General features: G+C 46.5%; 1 long non-coding RNA gene across 2 annotated transcripts in view; it reads left to right on the forward strand.

The window, feature by feature from the left end:
- The first annotated feature begins 2350 nt into the window (after positions 1 to 2350).
- The window catches only part of LOC134986623 (uncharacterized), a 72456-nt gene continuing 51321 nt past the window's right edge, over positions 2351 to 23485 (forward strand). For both annotated transcript variants that reach the window (XR_010192484.1, XR_010192478.1), the window contains exons 1-2: positions 2351 to 2519; positions 2849 to 2918. This is a non-coding gene — a long non-coding RNA (uncharacterized LOC134986623). The remainder of the gene's footprint in view (positions 2520 to 2848; positions 2919 to 23485) is intronic.

Raw genomic sequence — 23485 nt, forward strand, 5'->3', positions numbered from 1 at the left:
GGACAAAGCAAAATTGGTTGGTTCCGGATCATCGGTTGCCGGAAAATCGGTGGTGTACTTGTACCATATTCATTAATTTCCCAGATGCCTCACTTCATGACTGTGTACTGCTGTGGTACTCCTGCATGCCTAATAGTTCCCTTCCTATCATGGCACTACCCTGGTCACGTGCAAGATCAGCAATCATTTCCTGAAATATTCTGTGCTGCTGTAAACATCCTGATGATCGGACAGGCCACAGGTTGATCTACCAAGGCCACTTCGAAACAGGTTTCACATGAATGAACAGGATCTGAAGGCTAATAAAAAACAGATGTCCAAACCCTGATCTAATACCCTGCAAAACAGTGCGCTCCTTTAGTTTTATACAAAAAAGCAAATTGATCTAAATAAATCCTATGATAACATGCTCTCAAACAATAAAATAATCTTCTGATACGCATTCATTGTTTTCCATGTACATATTTATTTTGTGTTTCTTAAATGACTTTTACGGATGTTATGCGTAGTATGTGGGGAAACAGGAAATGAAAACATACTGTAGTGTCCAGGATACAAACCTGCTCCGGGAGATTCCACTAACACATCACTATGGTCCCTCCGAAGAATACCTTCTGACTGCGAATATAATGACAACACGGAGGGCTTGTAGTATTTATTATGTATGGTGCAGATAAGGGTGTACAGGTAGGCGGTAGGTAAATGTGTATGACACATTGAATTACGATTGTTCCATCACTAATCCCATTCCTAAAGAAAACAGAATTGTTAAATATTTGCAGTGGTGACAACCGTATCTTCACAGATAATCGTCTTCAGACCTGCGTAATAAGTGGAGATTATGAGCCAGATGTGGCTGTGTGGGATGCGGGTGAACTTGGACGTTTTTTTTCAAGGGGCAATCACTGTCTTACAAGGCATGGTTTTGCCTTGTAAGTGATTGCCCCTTTAAAAAAAAAGTCGGAGTTCGACTGGCATTACACACGGCCGCCGGACTCGGGCGGAATTACATCTGGCCCTATATGTTAGACTGTAGCAGAAAAATAATTCTAGTGGCTATGGCCTAATTCAGCATCAGTAGCAGTTTTGCTAGCAAAACCGCTACTGCTTGCGATCGCATGCTGGGGGCCGCCCAGAACAGGGCAAGGCCACCCAGCATGTTAAGTGCCGGCCAGCGATGTGATCGCAATCCAAATGCGATCACATGGCAGAAATCGTCAGGTAGTGGAAGTCCCATGCACACACAGCCTGGCAGACACACCGCCGCCATGTTTCCAATCTCAGGAAACGCAGTCGTCATTGGCCGGCCCCGAAAATAGCCATGAAATGCCTGTGTTTCCTTCTGCCCCCCCCAACACCACGTCGTCGCTGCTGAACGTCGCCTGTCAATCAAATTAAAGTTTGCGCATGCGCATTTTTAGGCATTAGCGACAGATGCTAAATTAGGCCCTGTATTAGTTGCTGAGTAAGTACACTGATCATATGTTATAGGCCGTTCAGATTCCAAGCCTTCTTGCATACTCGTATTTGCCAGCAATCTGTAGACTAGACCTGGCCAATGTCCAGCTGTTGTGAAACTACAAGTCCCAGCATGCTTTACCAGCTGATCAGTGGGACAGTATGCTGGGACTTTTCACAACAGCTGGAGAGCCACAGGTTGGCCAGGCCATTGTAGAACATTCTTTGAAACCTTTTTTGGAGGAGAAAATGACAGATACATACTGTAGCTGCTGATAATACACTGAAGTTGAAGTGAGAAAGGTGAAACATTGCTCGTCTGCTTTCTGTGTCTTGCATTTATAAAGGCAGTCAGTTTTATTTTTTGGGTTGTTTTTGTTTTTTTGGATTCTACTTTCAATTTAAGTCAATCACAGGCCAAACACTACAGTGATACACCCACTTGCTCTTGTGACAATTATGCAATGGGATCTGTGGCGTATTAATCCAACCTGCAATAATGTTTTGGCTAAAAAGGGTTAATGGCAGAAACAATGGCTGTATTCCAGAACACAGTGATATATGACAAAGGAAAAAACCTAAAAGTTAACATAACCCTGGGATGAACCATAACAAGCACCACGGGAATACAATGGGTTAACTGTCTAACTTCCTGCATTTCATCAATGGGACTCTCAGAGGTAGTGAAGCTGAAGAAAGAGGTGGGGTGAAGAGGACCTCAGCCAGATGGCGAAAAAATCACTCTGTCCCTTGGCACAGCCCTTCTACACATGGTTTTCATAAGTGCAAATAGATCCCAGAAACTTCCTGGACAGCTTTTATTCTTGAAATCAATGCTCTTGACTCCTCTTCTGTGGATTTTTTTTTTATATATTATTATTTCACAAGAGGGTGAATTGTGCAACCTTGTTGACAAAGGGATGTTGGGGCGTATATTTATTTTTAATCCACAGTCTGGGTTAGCGCAGCCTCTTCTCTGAATGAGGAAAACACAGAGGTTCTGAGCGCAGAAGTTAGGTGATAGGAGGGGGCTTTTTGCGATGGCACCTGGAAAGTGACAAGTACGTAGAATGGAGAGCAACAGACTGGACACTGGACAATAACAATCAATGACTGCAACAGAACAGGGCGTTCTATACTGCAGAGCATCAGACAAGCAATTATTGGCTGTAAATGTGTTTTTAACAGACTGCCCTAGTCTGGAGGAAGCTAGGAGTTTATCTCTGTTTATATCCAGATGTCTGGGATGCCATGTCTTCTATAAGAACATAATAGAGAGCCTTGGCCTCGGTTTTTATTCAGTTCCTAATCAGTTTTAGCAACTTAGTTATTTTACGGTAAAAGAGAAAATTGTAACTAAAGGCTTTATATGATTTCTTCTGCTCTACAGGGAAAGGACTTTGGAATATGCCCCTGAATCTACAGGACAGAACAGCTGGCGCTCACATGTATTCCTCCAGGTAACAGATATTCTGTTTTCTGTTTTATTCTGTAGGCAAAGTGTGACATCCCAACTATTGTGGAACCATAAGTCCAGAGACGGGGACTGTTACTGGCAGTGCATGCTGCAACTTGTTGTTCTACAGCAGCTGTAGACTCTCAGGCTCTCAAATAACGTTACTTTCTTATTTAACTTGTTACATTTTTTATTAAATCTGTCATTTAAATAAATGTTTGTTCTGTCATATTGACAAACTCGCATTGCAGCATCATCCTCTGGTGTCATTTCTTCCCAAAACTGATACAGGACACCAGTACCGAACTTACTTGTAGTTTGTTACTGGCTGCTGTTTCGGTAGCGTTCAGGACAGCCGAGACTGTATGTGGAAATAAGGCAGCCACAGGTAAGTGCATTACATTTGGAATTATCTGATAGGTGGATAATATAAAGCTGTAACATGAAGTAAATAGAGCCTGTGTACTGAAATTCTGTACCAGGTGTTTTCATGTAGGCTCTCTCTGCATGTACATGAGTCATTTTATATCCTACTGTTTAACAATGAGTGTTACATAAACGAATGCATTTATTATATGCTATAATATGGGATTTTAATAACAGCTGGAAAATAGTCTCATGGGTGAATTCACTAAAGCTTCTAAAACAGAGAATTGGTGATGTTGCCTATCGCAACCAATCAGCTGCTGTCGATCATTTCTCTATTGCCTTCAGAAAATGATAGACAGCATCTGATTGGTTGCTATGGGTAATATCACCAATTCTCTGTCTTAGAAGCTTTAGTAAAGTTTCCCCTCAGTATATGACAAAGAGGAGAACGTCCCTACAAATGACTACGTAGATAATTGTGTGGCATGTCATCATTTTACATGAATATGCTGCAGAAACTATCTACTGGGACAGGAAAAACATTGTATACTTATTTGCATAACTGTGAATGCCCTGGTTAAACAGGACCTAACACCTGTCTATAGATAACGATACACAGAAAAACTAGAGATGAGCGCCTGAAATTTTTCGGGTTTTGTGTTTTGGTTTTGGGTTCGGTTCCGCGGCCGTGTTTTGGGTTCGAACGCGTTTTGGCAAAACCTCACCGAATTTTTTTTGTCGGATTCGGGTGTGTTTTGGATTCGGGTGTTTTTTTCAAAAAACACTAAAAAACAGCTTAAATCATAGAATTTGGGGGTCATTTTGATCCCAAAGTATTATTAACCTCAAAAACCATAATTTACACTCATTTTCAGTCTATTCTGAATACCTCACACCTCACAATATTATTTTTAGTCCTAAAATTTGCACCGAGGTCGCTGTGTGAGTAAGATAAGCGACCCTAGTGGCCGACACAAACACCGGGCCCATCTAGGAGTGGCACTGCAGTGTCACGCAGGATGTCCCTTCCAAAAAACCCTCCCCAAACAGCACATGACGCAAAGAAAAAAAGAGGCGCAATGAGGTAGCTGTGTGAGTAAGATTAGCGACCCTAGTGGCCGACACAAACACCGGGCCCATCTAGGAGTGGCACTGCAGTGTCACGCAGGATGTCCCTTCCAAAAAACCCTCCCCAAACAGCACATGACGCAAAGAAAAAAAGAGGCGCAATGAGGTAGCTGTGTGAGTAAGATTAGCGACCCTAGTGGCCGACACAAACACCGGGCCCATCTAGGAGTGGCACTGCAGTGTCACGCAGGATGTCCCTTCCAAAAAACCCTCCCCAAACAGCACATGACGCAAAGAAAAAAAGAGGCGCAATGAGATAGCTGTGTGAGTAAGATTAGCGACCCTAGTGGCCGACACAAACACCGGGCCCATCTAGGAGTGGCACTGCAGTGTCACGCAGGATGTCCCTTCCAAAAAACCCTCCCCAAACAGCACATGACGCAAAGAAAAAAAGAGGCGCAATGAGGTAGCTGACTGTGTGAGTAAGATTAGCGACCCTAGTGGCCGACACAAACACCGGGCCCATCTAGGAGTGGCACTGCAGTGTCACGCAGGATGTCCCTTCCAAAAAACCCTCCCCAATCAGCACATGATGCAAAGAAAAAGAAAAGAAAAAAGAGGTGCAAGATGGAATTGTCCTTGGGCCCTCCCACCCACCCTTATGTTGTATAAACAAAACAGGACATGCACACTTTAACCAACCCATCATTTCAGTGACAGGGTCTGCCACACGACTGTGACTGATATGACGGGTTGGTTTGGACCCCCCCCAAAAAAGAAGCAATTAATCTCTCCTTGCACAAACTGGCTCTACAGAGGCAAGATGTCCACCTCATCTTCACCCTCCGATATATCACCGTGTACATCCCCCTCCTCACAGATTATCAATTCGTCCCCACTGGAATCCACCATCTCAGCTCCCTGTGTACTTTGTGGAGGCAATTGCTGCTGGTCAATGTCTCCGCGGAGGAATTGATTATAATTAATTTTAATGAACATCATCTTCTCCACATTTTCTGGATGTAACCTCGTACGCCGATTGCTGACAAGGTGAGCGGCGGCACTAAACACTCTTTCGGAGTACACACTTGTGGGAGGGCAACTTAGGTAGAATAAAGCCAGTTTGTGCAAGGGCCTCCAAATTGCCTCTTTTTCCTGCCAGTATAAGTACGGACTGTGTGACGTGCCTACTTGGATGCGGTCACTCATATAATCCTCCACCATTCTATCAATGTTGAGAGAATCATATGCAGTGACAGTAGACGACATGTCCGTAATCGTTGTCAGGTCCTTCAGTCCGGACCAGATGTCAGCATCAGCAGTCGCTCCAGACTGCCCTGCATCACCGCCAGCGGGTGGGCTCGGAATTCTGAGCCTTTTCCTCGCACCCCCAGTTGCGGGAGAATGTGAAGGAGGAGATGTTGACAGGTCGCGTTCCGCTTGACTTGACAATTTTGTCACCAGCAGGTCTTTCAACCCCAGCAGACCTGTGTCTGCCGGAAAGAGAGATCCAAGGTAGGCTTTAAATCTAGGATCGAGCACGGTGGCCAAAATGTAGTGCTCTGATTTCAACAGATTGACCACCCGTGAATCCTTGTTAAGCGAATTAAGGGCTGCATCCACAAGTCCCACATGCCTAGCGGAATCGCTCCCTTTTAGCTCCTTCTTCAATGCCTCCAGCTTCTTCTGCAAAAGCCTGATGAGGGGAATGACCTGACTCAGGCTGGCAGTGTCTGAACTGACTTCACGTGTGGCAAGTTCAAAGGGCATCAGAACCTTGCACAACGTTGAAATCATTCTCCACTGCACTTGAGACAGGTGCATTCCACCTACTATATCGTGCTCAATTGTATAGGCTTGAATGGCCTTTTGCTGCTCCTCCAACCTCTGAAGCATATAGAGGGTTGAATTCCACCTCGTTACCACTTCTTGCTTCAGATGATGGCAGGGCAGGTTCAGTAGTTTTTGGTGGTGCTCCAGTCTTCTGTACGTGGTGCCTGTACGCCGAAAGTGTCCCGCAATTTTTCTGGCCACCGACAGCATCTCTTGCACGCCCCTGTCGTTTTTTAAAAAATTCTGCACCACCAAATTCAAGGTATGTGCAAAACATGGGACGTGCTGGAATTTGCCCATATTTAATGCACACACAATATTGCTGGCGTTGTCCGATGCCACAAATCCACAGGAGAGTCCAATTGGGGTAAGCCATTCCGCGATGATCTTCCTCAGTTGCCGTAAGAGGTTTTCAGCTGTGTGCGTATTCTGGAAAGCGGTGATACAAAGCGTAGCCTGCCTAGGAAAGAGTTGGCGTTTGCGAGATGCTGCTACTGGTGCCGCCGCTGCTGTTCTTGCGGCGGGAGTCCATACATCTACCCAGTGGGCTGTCACAGTCATATAGTCCTGACCCTGCCCTGCTCCACTTGTCCACATGTCCGTGGTTAAGTGGACATTGGGTACAACTGCATTTTTTAGGACACTGGTGAGTCTTTTTCTGACGTCCGTGTACATTCTCGGTATCGCCTGCCTAGAGAAGTGGAACCTAGATGGTATTTGGTAACGGGGGCACACTGCCTCAATAAATTGTCTAGTTCCCTGTGAACTAACGGCGGATACCGGACGCACGTCTAACACCAACATAGTTGTCAAGGACTCAGTTATCCGCTTTGCAGTAGGATGACTGCTGTGATATTTAATCTTCCTCGCAAAGGACTGTTGAACAGTCAATTGCTTACTGGAAGTAGTACAAGTGGGCTTACGACTTCCCCTCTGGGATGACCATCGACTCCCAGCGGCAACAACAGCAGCGCCAGCAGCAGTAGGCGTTACACGCAAGGATGCATCGGAGGAATCCCAGGCAGGAGAGGACTCGTCAGAATTGCCAGTGACATGGCCTGCAGGACTATTGGCATTCCTGGGGAAGGAGGAAATTGACACTGAGGGAGTTGGTGGGGTGGTTTGCGTGAGCTTGGTTACAAGAGGAAGGGATTTACTGGTCAGTGGACTGCTTCCGCTGTCACCCAAAGTTTTTGAACTTGTCACTGACTTATTATGAATGCGCTGCAGGTGACGTATAAGGGAGGATGTTCCGAGGTGGTTAACGTCCTTACCCCTACTTATTACAGCTTGACAAAGGGAACACACGGCTTGACACCTGTTGTCCGCATTTCTGGTGAAATACCTCCACACCGAAGAGCTGATTTTTTTGGTATTTTCACCTGGCATGTCAACGGCCATATTCCTCCCACGGACAACAGGTGTCTCCCCGGGTGCCTGACTTAAACAAACCACCTCACCATCAGAATCCTCCTGGTCAATTTCCTCCCCAGCGCCAGCAACACCCATATCCTCCTCATCCTGGTGTACTTCAACACTGACATCTTCAATCTGACTATCAGGAACTGGACTGCGGGTGCTCCTTCCAGCACTTGCAGGGGGCGTGCAAATGGTGGAAGGCGCATGCTCTTCACGTCCAGTGTTGGGAAGGTCAGGCATCGCAACCGACACAATTGGACTCTCCTTGTGGATTTGGGATTTCGAAGAATGCACAGTTCTTTGCTGTGCTGCTTTTGCCAGCTTGAGTCTTTTCATTTTTCTAGCGAGAGGCTGAGTGCTTCCATCCTCATGTGAAGCTGAACCACTAGCCATGAACATAGGCCAGGGCCTCAGCCGTTCCTTGCCACTCCGTGTGGTAAATGGCATATTGGCAAGTTTACGCTTCTCCTCCGACAATTTTATTTTAGGTTTTGGAGTCCTTTTTTTACTGATATTTGGTGTTTTGGATTTGACATGCTCTGTACTATGACATTGGGCATCGGCCTTGGCAGACGACGTTGCTGGCATTTCATCGTCTCGGCCATGACTAGTGGCAGCAGCTTCAGCACGAGGTGGAAGTGGATCTTGATCTTTCCCTAATTTTGGAACCTCAACATTTTTGTTCTCCATATTTTAATAGGCACAACTAAAAGGCACCTCAGGTAAACAATGGAGATGGATGGATTGGATACTAGTATACAATTATGGACGGGCTGCCGAGTGCCGACACAGAGGTAGCCACAGCCGTGAACTACCGCACTGTACTGTGTCTGCTGCTAATATATAGACTGGTTGATAAAGAGATAGTATACTCGTAACTAGTATGTATGTATAAAGAAAGAAAAAAAAACCACGGTTAGGTGGTATATACAATTATGGACGGGCTGCCGAGTGCCGACACAGAGGTAGCCACAGCCGTGAACTACCGCACTGTACTGTGTCTGCTGCTAATATATAGACTGGTTGATAAAGAGATAGTATACTCGTAACTAGTATGTATGTATAAAGAAAGAAAAAAAAACCACGGTTAGGTGGTATATACAATTATGGACGGGCTGCCGAGTGCCGACACAGAGGTAGCCACAGCCGTGAACTACCGCACTGTACTGTGTCTGCTGCTAATATATAGACTGGTTGATAAAGAGATAGTATACTCGTAACTAGTATGTATGTATAAAGAAAGAAAAAAAAACCACGGTTAGGTGGTATATACAATTATGGACGGGCTGCCGAGTGCCGACACAGAGGTAGCCACAGCCGTGAACTACCGCACTGTACTGTGTCTGCTGCTAATATATAGACTGGTTAATAAAGAGATAGTATACTCGTAACTAGTATGTATGTATAAAGAAAGAAAAAAAAACCACGGTTAGGTGGTATATACAATTATGGACGGGCTGCCGAGTGCCGACACAGAGGTAGCCACAGCCGTGAACTACCGCACTGTACTGTGTCTGCTGCTAATATATAGACTGGTTGATAAAGAGATAGTATACTCGTAACTAGTATGTATGTATAAAGAAAGAAAAAAAAACCACGGTTAGGTGGTATATACAATTATGGACGGGCTGCCGAGTGCCGACACAGAGGTAGCCACAGCAGTGAACTACCGCACTGTACTGTGTCTGCTGCTAATATATAGACTGGTTGATAAAGAGATAGTATACTCGTAACTAGTATGTATGTATAAAGAAAGAAAAAAAAACCACGGTTAGGTGGTATATACAATTATGGACGGGCTGCCGAGTGCCGACACAGAGGTAGCCACAGCCGTGAACTACCGCACTGTACTGTGTCTGCTGCTAATATATAGACTGGTTGATAAAGAGATAGTATACTCGTAACTAGTATGTATGTATAAAGAAAGAAAAAAAAACCACGGTTAGGTGGTATATACAATTATGGACGGGCTGCCGAGTGCCGACACAGAGGTAGCCACAGCCGTGAACTACCGCACTGTACTGTGTCTGCTGCTAATATATAGACTGGTTGATAAAGAGATAGTATACTCGTAACTAGTATGTATGTATAAAGAAAGAAAAAAAAACCACGGTTAGGTGGTATATACAATTATGGACGGGCTGCCGAGTGCCGACACAGAGGTAGCCACAGCCGTGAACTACCGCACTGTACTGTGTCTGCTGCTAATATATAGACTGGTTGATAAAGAGATAGTATACTCGTAACTAGTATGTATGTATAAAGAAAGAAAAAAAAACCACGGTTAGGTGGTATATACAATTATGGACGGGCTGCCGAGTGCCGACACAGAGGTAGCCACAGCCGTGAACTACCGCACTGTACTGTGTCTGCTGCTAATATATAGACTGGTTGATAAAGAGATAGTATACTCGTAACTAGTATGTATGTATAAAGAAAGAAAAAAAAACCACGGTTAGGTGGTATATACAATTATGGACGGGCTACCGAGTGCCGACACAGAGGTAGCCACAGCCGTGAACTACCGCACTGTACTGTGTCTGCTGCTAATATATAGACTGGTTGATAAAGAGATAGTATACTCGTAACTAGTATGTATGTATAAAGAAAGAAAAAAAAACCACGGTTAGGTGGTATATACAATTATGGACGGGCTGCCGAGTGCCGACACAGAGGTAGCCACAGCCGTGAACTACCGCACTGTACTGTGTCTGCTGCTAATATATAGACTGGTTGATAAAGAGATAGTATACTCGTAACTAGTATGTATGTATAAAGAAAGAAAAAAAAACCACGGTTAGGTGGTATATACAATTATGGACGGGCTGCCGAGTGCCGACACAGAGGTAGCCACAGCCGTGAACTACCGCACTGTACTGTGTCTGCTGCTAATATATAGACTGGTTGATAAAGAGATAGTATACTCGTAACTAGTATGTATGTATAAAGAAAGAAAAAAAAACCACGGTTAGGTGGTATATACAATTATGGACGGGCTGCCGAGTGCCGACACAGAGGTAGCCACAGCCGTGAACTACCGCACTGTACTGTGTCTGCTGCTAATATATAGACTGGTTGATAAAGAGATAGTATACTCGTAACTAGTATGTATGTATAAAGAAAGAAAAAAAAACCACGGTTAGGTGGTATATACAATTATGGACGGGCTGCCGAGTGCCGACACAGAGGTAGCCACAGCCGTGAACTACCGCACTGTACTGTGTCTGCTGCTAATATATAGACTGGTTGATAAAGAGATAGTATACTCGTAACTAGTATGTATGTATAAAGAAAGAAAAAAAAAACACGGTTAGGTGGTATATACAATTATGGACGGGCTGCCGAGTGCCGACACAGAGGTAGCCACAGCCGTGAACTACCGCACTGTACTGTGTCTGCTGCTAATATATAGACTGGTTGATAAAGAGATAGTATACTCGTAACTAGTATGTATGTATAAAGAAAGAAAAAAAAACCACGGTTAGGTGGTATATACAATTATGGACGGGCTGCCGAGTGCCGACACAGAGGTAGCCACAGCCGTGAACTACCGCACTGTACTGTGTCTGCTGCTAATATATAGACTGGTTGATAAAGAGATAGTATACTCGTAACTAGTATGTATGTATAAAGAAAGAAAAAAAAACCACGGTTAGGTGGTATATACAATTATGGACGGGCTGCCGAGTGCCGACACAGAGGTAGCCACAGCCGTGAACTACCGCACTGTACTGTGTCTGCTGCTAATATATAGACTGGTTGATAAAGAGATAGTATACTCGTAACTAGTATGTATGTATAAAGAAAGAAAAAAAAACCACGGTTAGGTGGTATATACAATTATGGACGGGCTGCCGAGTGCCGACACAGAGGTAGCCACAGCCGTGAACTACCGCACTGTACTGTGTCTGCTGCTAATATATAGACTGGTTGATAAAGAGATAGTATACTCGTAACTAGTATGTATGTATAAAGAAAGAAAAAAAAACCACGGTTAGGTGGTATATACAATTATGGACGGGCTGCCGAGTGCCGACACAGAGGTAGCCACAGCCGTGAACTACCGCACTGTACTGTGTCTGCTGCTAATATAGACTGGTTGATAAAGAGATAGTATACTACTAATATTATATATACTGGTGGTCAGGTCACTGGTCACTAGTCACACTGGCAGTGGCACTCCTGCAGCAAAAGTGTGCACTGTTTAATTTTAATATAATATTATGTACTCCTGGCTCCTGCTATAACCTATAACTGGCACTGCAGTAGTGCTCCCCAGTCTCCCCCACAATTATAAGCTGTGTGAGCTGAGCAGTCAGACAGATATATAATATATATAGATGATGCAGCACACTGGCCTGAGCCTGAGCAGTGCACACAGATATGGTATGTGACTGACTGAGTCACTGTGTGTATCGCTTTTTTCAGGCAGAGAACGGATATATTAAATAAACTGCACTGTGTGTCTGGTGGTCACTCACTATATAATATATTATGTACTCCTGGCTCCTGCTATAACCTATAACTGGCACTGCAGTAGTGCTCCCCAGTCTCCCCCACAATTATAAGCTGTGTGAGCTGAGCAGTCAGACAGATATATATAATATTATATATAGATAATAGATGATGCAGCACACTGGCCTGAGCCTGAGCAGTGCACACAGATATGGTATGTGACTGAGTCACTGTGTGCTGTGTATCGCTTTTTTCAGGCAGAGAACGGATTATAAATAAAACTGGTGGTCACTGGTCACTATCAGCAAAACTCTGCACTGTACTGAGTACTCCTAATGCTCCCCAAAATTAGTAAATCAAGTGTCTCTCTAATCTATTCTAAACGGAGAGGACGCCAGCCACGTCCTCTCCCTATCAATCTCAATGCACGTGTGAAAATGGCGGCGACGCGCGGCTCCTTATATAGAATCCGAGTCTCGCGATAGAATCCGAGCCTCGCGAGAATCCGACAGCGTCATGATGACGTTCGGGCGCGCTCGGGTTAACCGAGCAAGGCGGGAAGATCCGAGTCGCTCGGACCCGTGAAAAAAAAACATGAAGTTCTGGCGGGTTCGGATTCAGAGAAACCGAACCCGCTCATCTCTAAGAAAAACGTAAATTTTTCAGCACAGGATATAGAAACAAATGGCTGGAAGGAGGAGACAGATGCAGGGGTCATATCGTGGATTTAAAGATATACCGTTGGGATGACCAGAGCCGGCCCTAACCAATATGATGCCCTAGGCAAGATTTTGTCTGGTGCCCCCTAGCAGGGGCAAACGCAGGATAAAGTGAGGGAGGTTTCTGTGAGGGTGTGTGTGTGTGTGTGTGGGGGGGGGGGGGTCTGTGTATATGTATGTGTGTGTGTGTGTGTGTGTGTGTGTGTATATATATATATATATATATATACATACATGCATACATACATACATACATACAAACAAACACACACGTACATATTTACACACACATATATATATATATGTGACAGGACGGTACCGTACGGAAGCACTCGCCGCTTGCCGCGTCCCGTTGACTGCGCACAGAATGGAAGGTCAAGCTGCACGAGGCCTGACCACATAGGGGATTCCCGCTTACCGTCAGTAACCGCCTGTTACTGACTCCACCCACTGCGCTGTGGGCGGGTTCTTGCTGCCACCACCAAACTCCTACCCTGCCGTGGCGTTTGGAACCACGGTTCTGCTCTGTATGTGCCGACGCACTGCCTTACCACAGCTGTGTGGTGTTGACGAATCCCCTCTAGCCACTTGCTAGGCCTCTACCGGTAGCTGGCGGAAGGCGGAGCTTGGAGACGTCAGGTGCTTCCCTGGACAGCCGGAGAACGGGGCTAGGTTTGGCCTAACCCTGTAGGTCACAAGATGAAGCAGTCTTCTTGAGGCAAAGGTGTTTATTGCTCAAATAACCTTTAAAAAGGCTCCTCCCTATTGCTAGGGGCAACAGCATACAATCAAGATGTTTTCAGCAGAAGAAGATGTTACAATACACTCTGGAGGCACACAGGTCTCCTTTTTATGTCAGTTTTCCACACAGTATCACAGGGGGGTAAGCCCTCCCTGTCTTCTCCAACCAATCGGGTTATTTTACAAAATACCAATAAATTACATTTTACAAGGATATAAGTGCAATAAAACAATATCCTCCTTCCTGTCACCCAGACAACGTTTGGTATCAGATTAACATTCACTGTTGATAAATTTATCACATATCTTCAAAATACAAATGTTTCTGGTCATTCACATCTCCAGGCAATCTCAGTGTTTGAGATTACAACAGGAATGCTACAATACAAACAAACAGTCTTCCTTCCTACATCGATCGTATGTCAATTAAATCAGGTACATGAAACAAGTTCCAAGCCCATAGACCCAGTGATTAGCATCTATCTCTAAGGAACTTACACATCAAAAGGTATTGTCCTTCACACCTCTCTGATAGCACAGAGCCATTAGCATGCCACTTCCTATTTCCAGAGGATAAGAGTTGCTTATTCAGACAGCTATAGTAACTGCATTTTTCCTTTAAATATACACAGAGCCTGTCTTGAATATAAAATAGATACAGTTAAACATGCATTCCTGCAATGGTGCACAGAGCACTACATATGACATGTTAAAAGTAAAACACACCATTAAACAAACTTTCAAACAGTCCGTAACATGGCGCCGGGCACGAGGGTTAACCCCTTCAGTGCCGCAGACCCCATTGCACATGCGGCTGACATATTCTCTCCGGCCACATTCCTGCCTCCCCATTCAAGCGGGTCAACCAGGGACCCATGTCCCAACGATTTGGGTCCTGGTCCCGCAGTCCGTTGGGGTGAAGGGGACGCTACCTGGGATGTGTAGGCTCTGGCCTAGACAGTTCATCCATAGTGTAGTGGGTCTCTCTTCGTGGGTGCACAATGTTCAAATAGTCCACCTGAAGTCCAAGTTCAAGGCTCCACCACAAAAGTCTGTCAAATTTCCCCAAGGTAGGTTGCCGCCACCTAACGGGTAGGTGGTAAGTCACCACGGTGGGGGGCCGGTTACAAACAAGTGCCACCCAAGGTGTCCCAATCGTGGCATACCCCACCTCCCACAATAGCAGTATACTGCTCAACCAGGCCACAGGGTGCTCCTGCCCATATGGCTCTTTCTGGCTTGGTACAGCTCCCAGTCCGTGCAGTGGCGCAATAGTTCGTAACACACAGTCCTGGTCAAGAATGTGCGCCATCAGCACTGGAGCGGGTACCTGAGCCTCCTTCAATGACTGGAATGCCAACTCGCAAGCGGGTGCAAAGTCCACTGACTTGGGAATGCCCTTCCTAGCCATCTCTGTCAAGGGGTTCACTACAGGACTAAAGTCAATGACAACATGTCCGTAGGGCCTTACAGGTTCTAAGGTCAGTACCGGTCTGGGTGATGTGGGTCGGGGACAGCCTCTGGTTGCCTCCACCCCCTCTGGGTTGGGCCTACCCCTGTCTCCTCCCACATGGTGCCCCAGGCACTGCACCTCCATCATACCTATCTGGCAACTGTCTGCCCTAACTGTCAGACCTGCCCTCCAATCCTCTTCTGTCGACCTATGACTCGGGAAACCTATCCTGTCACCTAGGCCTACTCTTCCCTCCTCGTCCGCTACCTGTGCCACAGTGATGGCGGCCAGACCACCAGCCTCTGGATCCTGTGTGGCATCCACTACAGGGAGGCTGCGTGTCTTCCCCGATCTACTGTGCACAGGCAAGGGACCTGCTATGTCCACAGCAACTTGCTGCAAGGGTTCTCCTATGGGCAGAGGCCCAGAGACAACACAACCGCTGGAGTGCCCCGGCTGCCAACGCATGGCACCAGCCTTACAGTTGGTCTGGGCGTCATCCGACATTCCAGACCAGGGTAAGCTCTGTGTCAGGCACTTCAGGGTACGGTCTGTCCCCGGGTTACTGTCCAAAGGGGTTTCACTGGCAACCGACACCGGTTGCGCAGGAACGTTCCCTGAGGGGACCAGTTGGACACATTCCCTATCTGGTCTATCCCCTCCCACTTTCCTGGCTACCCTGTACCTTAACCCTTCCTGCCAGGGCAAACTTCCTGCCCCAACCCTGTCAAGGCCGCTGCCAGAGTGGCGCCTCATGCCTTTCGGGGATGGGTCAGAGAGTTGAACCTCCCTAAACTCCTGCCTGTGGCCCTCAATCTCTCCTAAATTGGGACACTCTACAGGGGGATCTAGGTGGGGACTACTAGGGACAGTCTGGTAGGGGTCAGTCATGAAAAAGTCAGTGTGGTTTCTCATACTCACCGCCGGAGTTGGCAAACCACTTGGGTCAGGAGCATCATTGGGCACCCCCACAGGATCAAACGAGCTGGAACCGACATCCTCTGTGTTGCTAGTGGACGTGGGCATACCAGAGGCAAAAGGCATGCGGGGTCGATGTGCTGATCTAGCCGCTGTAATCTTTTCCTCTGGGCTGATTGATGCTGTGGTTGGCTGTGCTGGCAGTTGTCTAGCAGCTGTAGTCTTTTCCTCTGGGCTGGGCTGTGCTGGAGTAGCTGATGTCAACGGTGGGTTTGGAACTTGACTCCGGGGAATGGCGCCAACAAACGTAGTGACGATCCCACCACCCAGGTCATTTCCTAGGACCACATCAGTTGGGAGACCATCCATGACGGCAACTTCTCGCAACTCTGGTCCAGCTCCCCAGTCCAGGTAGACTCTTGCCATGGGAACCGCTTTTTCTGTTCCTTCTGCCAGGGTGACCGTGGCAGTGCGACCCTGCAATACTGCAGCAGGATCTATAAGGTGGGGGCTCACCACAGTGATTGAGGCCCCAGAGTCTCTTAGGCCTTCTCCCTGCAGGGGTCCCACGTGGACTGGCTGCAGGTGCCTCCACATGTTGTGTAGGGGCTGTTTGGCCATGCAGGTGACTCTCTCCGCAGAGTGCACCTGTCTCTCGCCACACTCCATCGGACTGACTGGAGGGGGAACAGTCTCTGTAGGCTCATCTCCTCTCGTCAAACAAGCGATCCGGGCTCCAGCACTCGGATTTGGGGCACGAGTCTGGGGTGCTTGGGATGCAGGACAGTTCATCCTCAGATGTCCGATTTTCCCACAGCCGTAGCACTTCTTCTCCAGTCGTGGCACCGATGATCTCTGATCAGTTGCAGGGACGCTGCGGTGCGGTTGCTGGCCAAGAGCACCCGGGTTGGAAGATGCTTGTCTTTGGGGTTGATGAGCTGAAGAGGGTGGTCCCCTGGGTGGTACAGTCTGTTGGAGCTGGCTGCTGGCGGGGCGCTTCTGCCCCCGTGGCCGAATTGCCACATATTTGTCGGCTAATTGGGCAGCCATTTTTAAGCTGGGTGGCTCCCGATCTAGCACCCACTCCTTCACTTCTTGGGCGCACCTGCGGTAGAACTGCTCCCTGCAGATCAGGTCGATCAGTGCGTCCCATGTAGTGGCTTCCGAATCCTTCACCCACTTCACCACGTACTGCCGCAGCTGGGTGGCGAACTGCTCATGGGTGCTGCTAGGATTCTTGGGCAAGTCTCTGAACTTCTTCCTGTAAGACTCTGGAGTGATGAAGAATCGCTGGAGGAGGGCCTTCGCGACTTCGTCGTAGTTCCCACAGTCCTCCGTGGCCACTCCCCGATAGGCCTCCAAGGCCTCTCCATGCAGAGTGGGCACAAGGTGTCTCACCCACTCTGACTTGGGTAGATCGTGTAGTTTACAAGTCCTTTCAAAGACTTGCAAATGTCCATCAATGTCCCCATCACTGTCTGCAAACTTGGCAAACTGAATACGTCCTGATCTGTGTACAACAGCTGACAACGGCTCCCGGGGTACCACGGCCTGTGGTGCCCGCTCCGCATGCCACATCCAAATGACAAGCATGCGTTCTTGCTCCGTTGCCCTTTCCCCCAATTGCGCTAGCCGATCTGCTAGGGTATCCGGGCCGCCCCCCCTGGGACGTTGGGATCCTGGCCCTGCTAGGGATTGCTGGGAAACATTGCTGCTGTGAGAGTAGGCGGGGCTTGTGGTTCTCACCGGTTCCTTACGAAGGTCCACTGTTGGGCCGTCCTCTGCGATGCTGACGCCGTCAGTGCTTTCCACCTCCGCCCGATGAGACTCCTCCACGCTCCTGAGCGCCGCCTTCATGACGCTTCTGGACGCGTTGGAAGGGATATCCACACCCTTCCCCTGGCATACGATCTCCAGATCCTCCTTGGACATTCCGCTGAATTCCGCCATCTTGTGCGTTCTCCTGCGCTGCAGTTACTCCTCTCCTGAGTAACTCGGCTTCTCCAATCAGGTGATGAAAAGCCGCCTGGGATTATCCCACCACTATGCCACCAATTTCTGTGACAGGACGGTACCGTACGGAAGCACTCGCCGCTTGCCGCGTCCCGTTGACTGCGCACAGAATGGAAGGTCAAGCCGCACGAGGCCTGACCACATAGGGGATTCCCGCTTACCGTCAGTAACCGCCTGTTACTGACTCCACCCACTGCGCTGTGGGCGGGTTCTTGCTGCCACCACCAAACTCCTACCCTGCCGTGGCGTTTGGAACCACGGTTCTGCTCTGTATGTGCCGACGCACTGCCTTACCACAGCTGTGTGGTGTTGACGAATCCCCTCTAGCCACTTGCTAGGCCTCTACCGGTAGCTGGCGGAAGGCGGAGCTTGGAGACGTCAGGTGCTTCCCTGGACAGCCGGAGAACGGGGCTAGGTTTGGCCTAACCCTGTAGGTCACAAGATGAAGCAGTCTTCTTGAGGCAAAGGTGTTTATTGCTCAAATAACCTTTAAAAAGGCTCCTCCCTATTGCTAGGGGCAACAGCATACAATCAAGATGTTTTCAGCAGAAGAAGATGTTACAATACACTCTGGAGGCACACAGGTCTCCTTTTTATGTCAGTTTTCCACACAGTATCACAGGGGGGTAAGCCCTCCCTGTCTTCTCCAACCAATCGGGTTATTTTACAAAATACCAATAAATTACATTTTACAAGGATATAAGTGCAATAAAACAATATCCTCCTTCCTGTCACCCAGACAACGTTTGGTATCAGATTAACATTCACTGTTGATAAATTTATCACATATCTTCAAAATACAAATGTTTCTGGTCATTCACATCTCCAGGCAATCTCAGTGTTTGAGATTACAACAGGAATGCTACAATACAAACAAACAGTCTTCCTTCCTACATCGATCGTTCGTATGTCAATTAAATCAGGTACATGAAACAAGTTCCAAGCCCATAGACCCAGTGATTAGCATCTATCTCTAAGGAACTTACACATCAAAAGGTATTGTCCTTCACACCTCTCTGATAGCACAGAGCCATTAGCATGCCACTTCCTATTTCCAGAGGATAAGAGTTGCTTATTCAGACAGCTATAGTAACTGCATTTTTCCTTTAAATATACACAGAGCCTGTCTTGAATATAAAATAGATACAGTTAAACATGCATTCCTGCAATGGTGCACAGAGCACTACATATGACATGTTAAAAGTAAAACACACCATTAAACAAACTTTCAAACAGTCCGTAACATGGCGCCGGGCACGAGGGTTAACCCCTTCAGTGCCGCAGACCCCATTGCACGTGTGGCTGACTAGTCTCTCCGGCCACAATATATATATATACACACACACAGACATATATATGTATATACATTCATACACATATACACTATCACACACAAACACACACACATACATACATGCATACATACACAAGCACATATACATATACATAACTATAATATATACTGTACATACACAAATTGTTTCCCCACCAGGAGCTGGGAGCAGATCGATGGGCAGCAGTGTGAGAACGGAGGGAGCTGCTGTGGCTGAGCATGTGCATCCAGCAGCTCCCCGCCGGGCATTCTGTAAGAGAGCTACTGTACAACATAAATAAAGGATAATAATAAAATACAGTGCAGTAGCTCTCCGTTGCTACAGCAGGTCAGCAGCTTCACGGTCGCGATCGCGACTTTTACCTGAGACGGAGACGCTGTGTTTCCGTCTCAAAAATAGAAAATTTGGCTCATCAGGGGGGATTTCCAGGTACTCGGAACCCCCCCTGCGTGCGCCACTGCCTAGCACCACCGCTAGTTCCGCCTCTGACCCTGCACCCCTTTCCCAGCACCATGACCCCCCTCCCATAGCAGTCCTTTTTTTTTTGTTTTCCTACCCCCTGTAATTTAAATAAGAACAGTGTGCACATTCGGCGTACAGCCCAAAAAGGTATGTGTTTTTGCTGACAAGGGGCATGGCCACACAATAGTACCCCCAATTCAAATTATGCCTCAGAGTAGTGCAACTTTATTCACAATTTATCATACGATAGTGTCCCTTATTCACATTACATCACACAGTAGTATCAATTTACCTTATATACGTTACTTCTCACAGTAGTGCCCCTCATTCACATATCATACTGAATTGCTCCTTATTCACATTACACCACAACATATTGCTCTTTATTCACATTAGACCACACAGTAGTGCCCTTTCTATACGTTACGCCACACAGTAGAGCACCTTATACACATAATGCAACACATTGGTAATGCATTTATACACATAATACCACACAGTAATGCCCTTACAGATATGACACACATTATTAATGTCCTTATAAACATAATGCGTCTTACACATTATGCCAACCCTTATTAATGCCCTTATACACATAATTTCCCTTACACATATGCCGCACATTGTTAATGCCCTTATACACATGACACACATAATGTCCCTTATACATGTGCCGCACATTATTAGTGCCCTTAAACAAATAATGACACACATAGTGCCCCTTACACATATGGTACACATTATTAATGCCCTTATACAAATAATGACATATATAGTTCCTGGCGTGAGTCAACTGGCAGCTCTGCTAACGTCGGGTGCTTATTTTTTATGAAAAAAAAATCTTATTTGCATTGCTATGTGGCTAGGATGCACAAGCAGCTTCTGCTGATTAAAATGATATGCAGCATCCCTATATACTGTGTGCGACTGTGGCTGTATCTGCATATGAAATGCTACACACAGAATATAGGCATGCTGCATATCATTTTAATCAGCAGAAGCTGCTTGTGCCCCTAGGCATACCAGATGCCCTAGGCCAGAGGTTCTCAAACTCGGTCCTCGGGGGCACACACAGTGCATGTTTTGCAGGTAACCCAGCAGGTGCACAGGTGTATTAATTACTCACTGACACATTTTAAAAGGTCCACAGGTGGAGCTAATTATTTCACTTGCGATTCTGTGAGGAGACCTGCAAAATATGCACTGTGTGTGCCCCCGAGGACCGAGTTTGTGAACATTGACAATGTTAAATTCCTTTGTCGTATAAACAACCCTTATGAAGCTAAGAACACTGTACGCTGTTTACTTAAGAAGTACCGTAATGGTACGCTATCTGCGTAGCGATCGCTCAGCCGTAGGCGAGACGCTCAAGCGTCACGTTCGCTCACGGCCTAGTGATCACAGGACACGTTATTGGTTATGTCTAGGGGAAAGATTCGCTGTAACGTAGCGTACGCTCGAGACCACGAGGAGGTCACCAGCGGTGCAGACGCTCACAGCACAATACCTTTATATTTAAACCTTTTAACAATGTACTGCGCTATATACCTTAATGTGAATACAGGGTGTAAATGCAACTTTGTGTAGCCTGACTACCTACAAAGCTGTTTGAGCGTCACCGACGCTCAAGTGAACACTTAACACTATAGTAAATACACAGATACTGTTTTAGGGTTCCAAAGCCTATTATCTGTATTATATCTAGTATACTTGTAAAAGAGTAACACAGTACAAATGATACACTACAATATAACAAAGCCTTCCTAACCAAACACCTAACTAAGGGATAAACTACAATACTATCCTGGCCTAACACAATACAATACAATACTATAAAGTTTAGTCTAGGGGAGTTACGAGAGAAAAGAGAAAATAGAGAGAGAGAAATAGACACAGAGGGAGAGAGAGGAATTGGCTCACAGAAAGACAATGATTACGGAGAGAACTTACGCACAAAGGGTATGATCGCCTGCGCCTCGATATCCAGCTCCCGATTATCAGCAGATAACCGTTGATGAGAGAGTGAGAGCTGGATGTGGTCGGCCTGCCTATTTATGCCCCACACACAATGCAATCTCCTGGTCCTACAATCCTTCAGTTTATTGGACACAGGAATTCGGCCCTGTACTGTAACCAAAGGTCATAGGTTGATTCATACAGGTGGGCTGTGCTGAGTTTAAACGGCTCAGGTGGGTGGGAAACTGGGTTTCCCGCCGCATACCTGAGTATGGGTAAATAATAGAAATGGACATAAACTTCTTATGTTCATAACTATTCGCACGAGCGATTAATACGCTCCAAACCAACACCGGAATATTGCTAATTAAATACTCTTCCGATGGGTACCAAATACTACTGTATGACTCCTGTTAGACCCTTCGTACAATACAAAGAGGGATTCCTCCGCTCAGGGACATTCTATCTAAACCAAACTTACAGAAACTATTGAGGGGAACATGATCTATAAACGACATTAATTGTGAACTTTTGTAACGAATGAGTCGCACGCTACGATCACATAAACTCTACCGTAAATGCGCATACTGCGCGTGCGAGTGCACGCTATTGCGGGTATGCGCTTCCACGGGAGAGCGTACGCATGCGCAGCACGGACCAGTGTGCGGTGCAAATATGGCAGTGTGCATTGAGACATTTTTCTGACTTCGACAGTCCACCCTTTGGCAGTCAATAATAACTGCCACAAAATATTTAAGGAGAAAAATGTAAGTCAGGGGTTAATTGATTTCCATGGTGGGGAAAGGAGGAAGAATGGAGTAGGTGTGAAGAGAGTATGACCTAGTGAGAAAGCAGGAGCATGTGTGTATGAGTCCATGTTTGGGGGGGTCATGTATCATCGTGCCGTACGTGTGGTAAATCAAGCTTCGAGGTATTGCGAAGTATACATTTGAATTCCTTCTTATCCTGTGGTACAGGTCTGTGGATGGGCTGTCAAACTCTACCGAGCTCATTTCGGCTGTGGTTGTAACACAATGGGGATGCACATTTTAGTTGATGATACATGAATTGGGGGGGGTATGTGGTTGCTGCTATCTGTGCCTGTATTCCCTATCGACTATGTGTGTTATTACCTGAGGGTTGCAGAGATGAAGATAAAGAACACTTACGAAAAATGCAATGATATTCTATGTCAGGTTAATGTACGTTCGTCGATTGAGGTCTTGATTGGTGTCGTTTGATTGCAGTCTTCTTCTTTGTGCTTTTGCTCATAAATCGTGAGTAAAGCAAACAACGTCCATGGATTTACAAAAAATGTTGGGCTAGCGTGATTTTAAAGTTCCTAGGGAAACTGGGGTACCCATGGCATTGTCCATAAAATCTTGTATATCAGGTCGTCTGCTCTTCTTCTTTCCATCTTTCCGTTGTCGGCCCCTTGGCTCATCAGGTCCTTCGTCTACGTGGGTCTTTGTACCTCGGAGGAAAACATAGAAATGGGTGAAAGACGGACCGTATACTCATTACATCATTACGTCATGGTTTCTAGCATTGGGTCATAAATCAAATCCAGGTTAATTACAGTTTCCTCACTCCTCAAGCTCATCACTTTCGTACTTTGTTTGCACCTCATTAAAGCCTGCCCGCATCTAAATATCAATCCAATAGATATAACGACACCCAAAATACATAGGAGAAACTTTCCAACATCCATTATGACTTCTTGAGCCCACTCTCCCAAACCGGAGAACCAATTTCGCGGGTTCAACCATGACACCCAACCAGTCAGCTCATTACCTATAGCAGCAAGGGTGAGATTGTGTTTCCGACGAAA

This window comes from Pseudophryne corroboree, chromosome 2, assembly GCF_028390025.1.
Source record: "Pseudophryne corroboree isolate aPseCor3 chromosome 2, aPseCor3.hap2, whole genome shotgun sequence".
NCBI lineage: Eukaryota > Metazoa > Chordata > Amphibia > Anura > Myobatrachidae > Pseudophryne > Pseudophryne corroboree.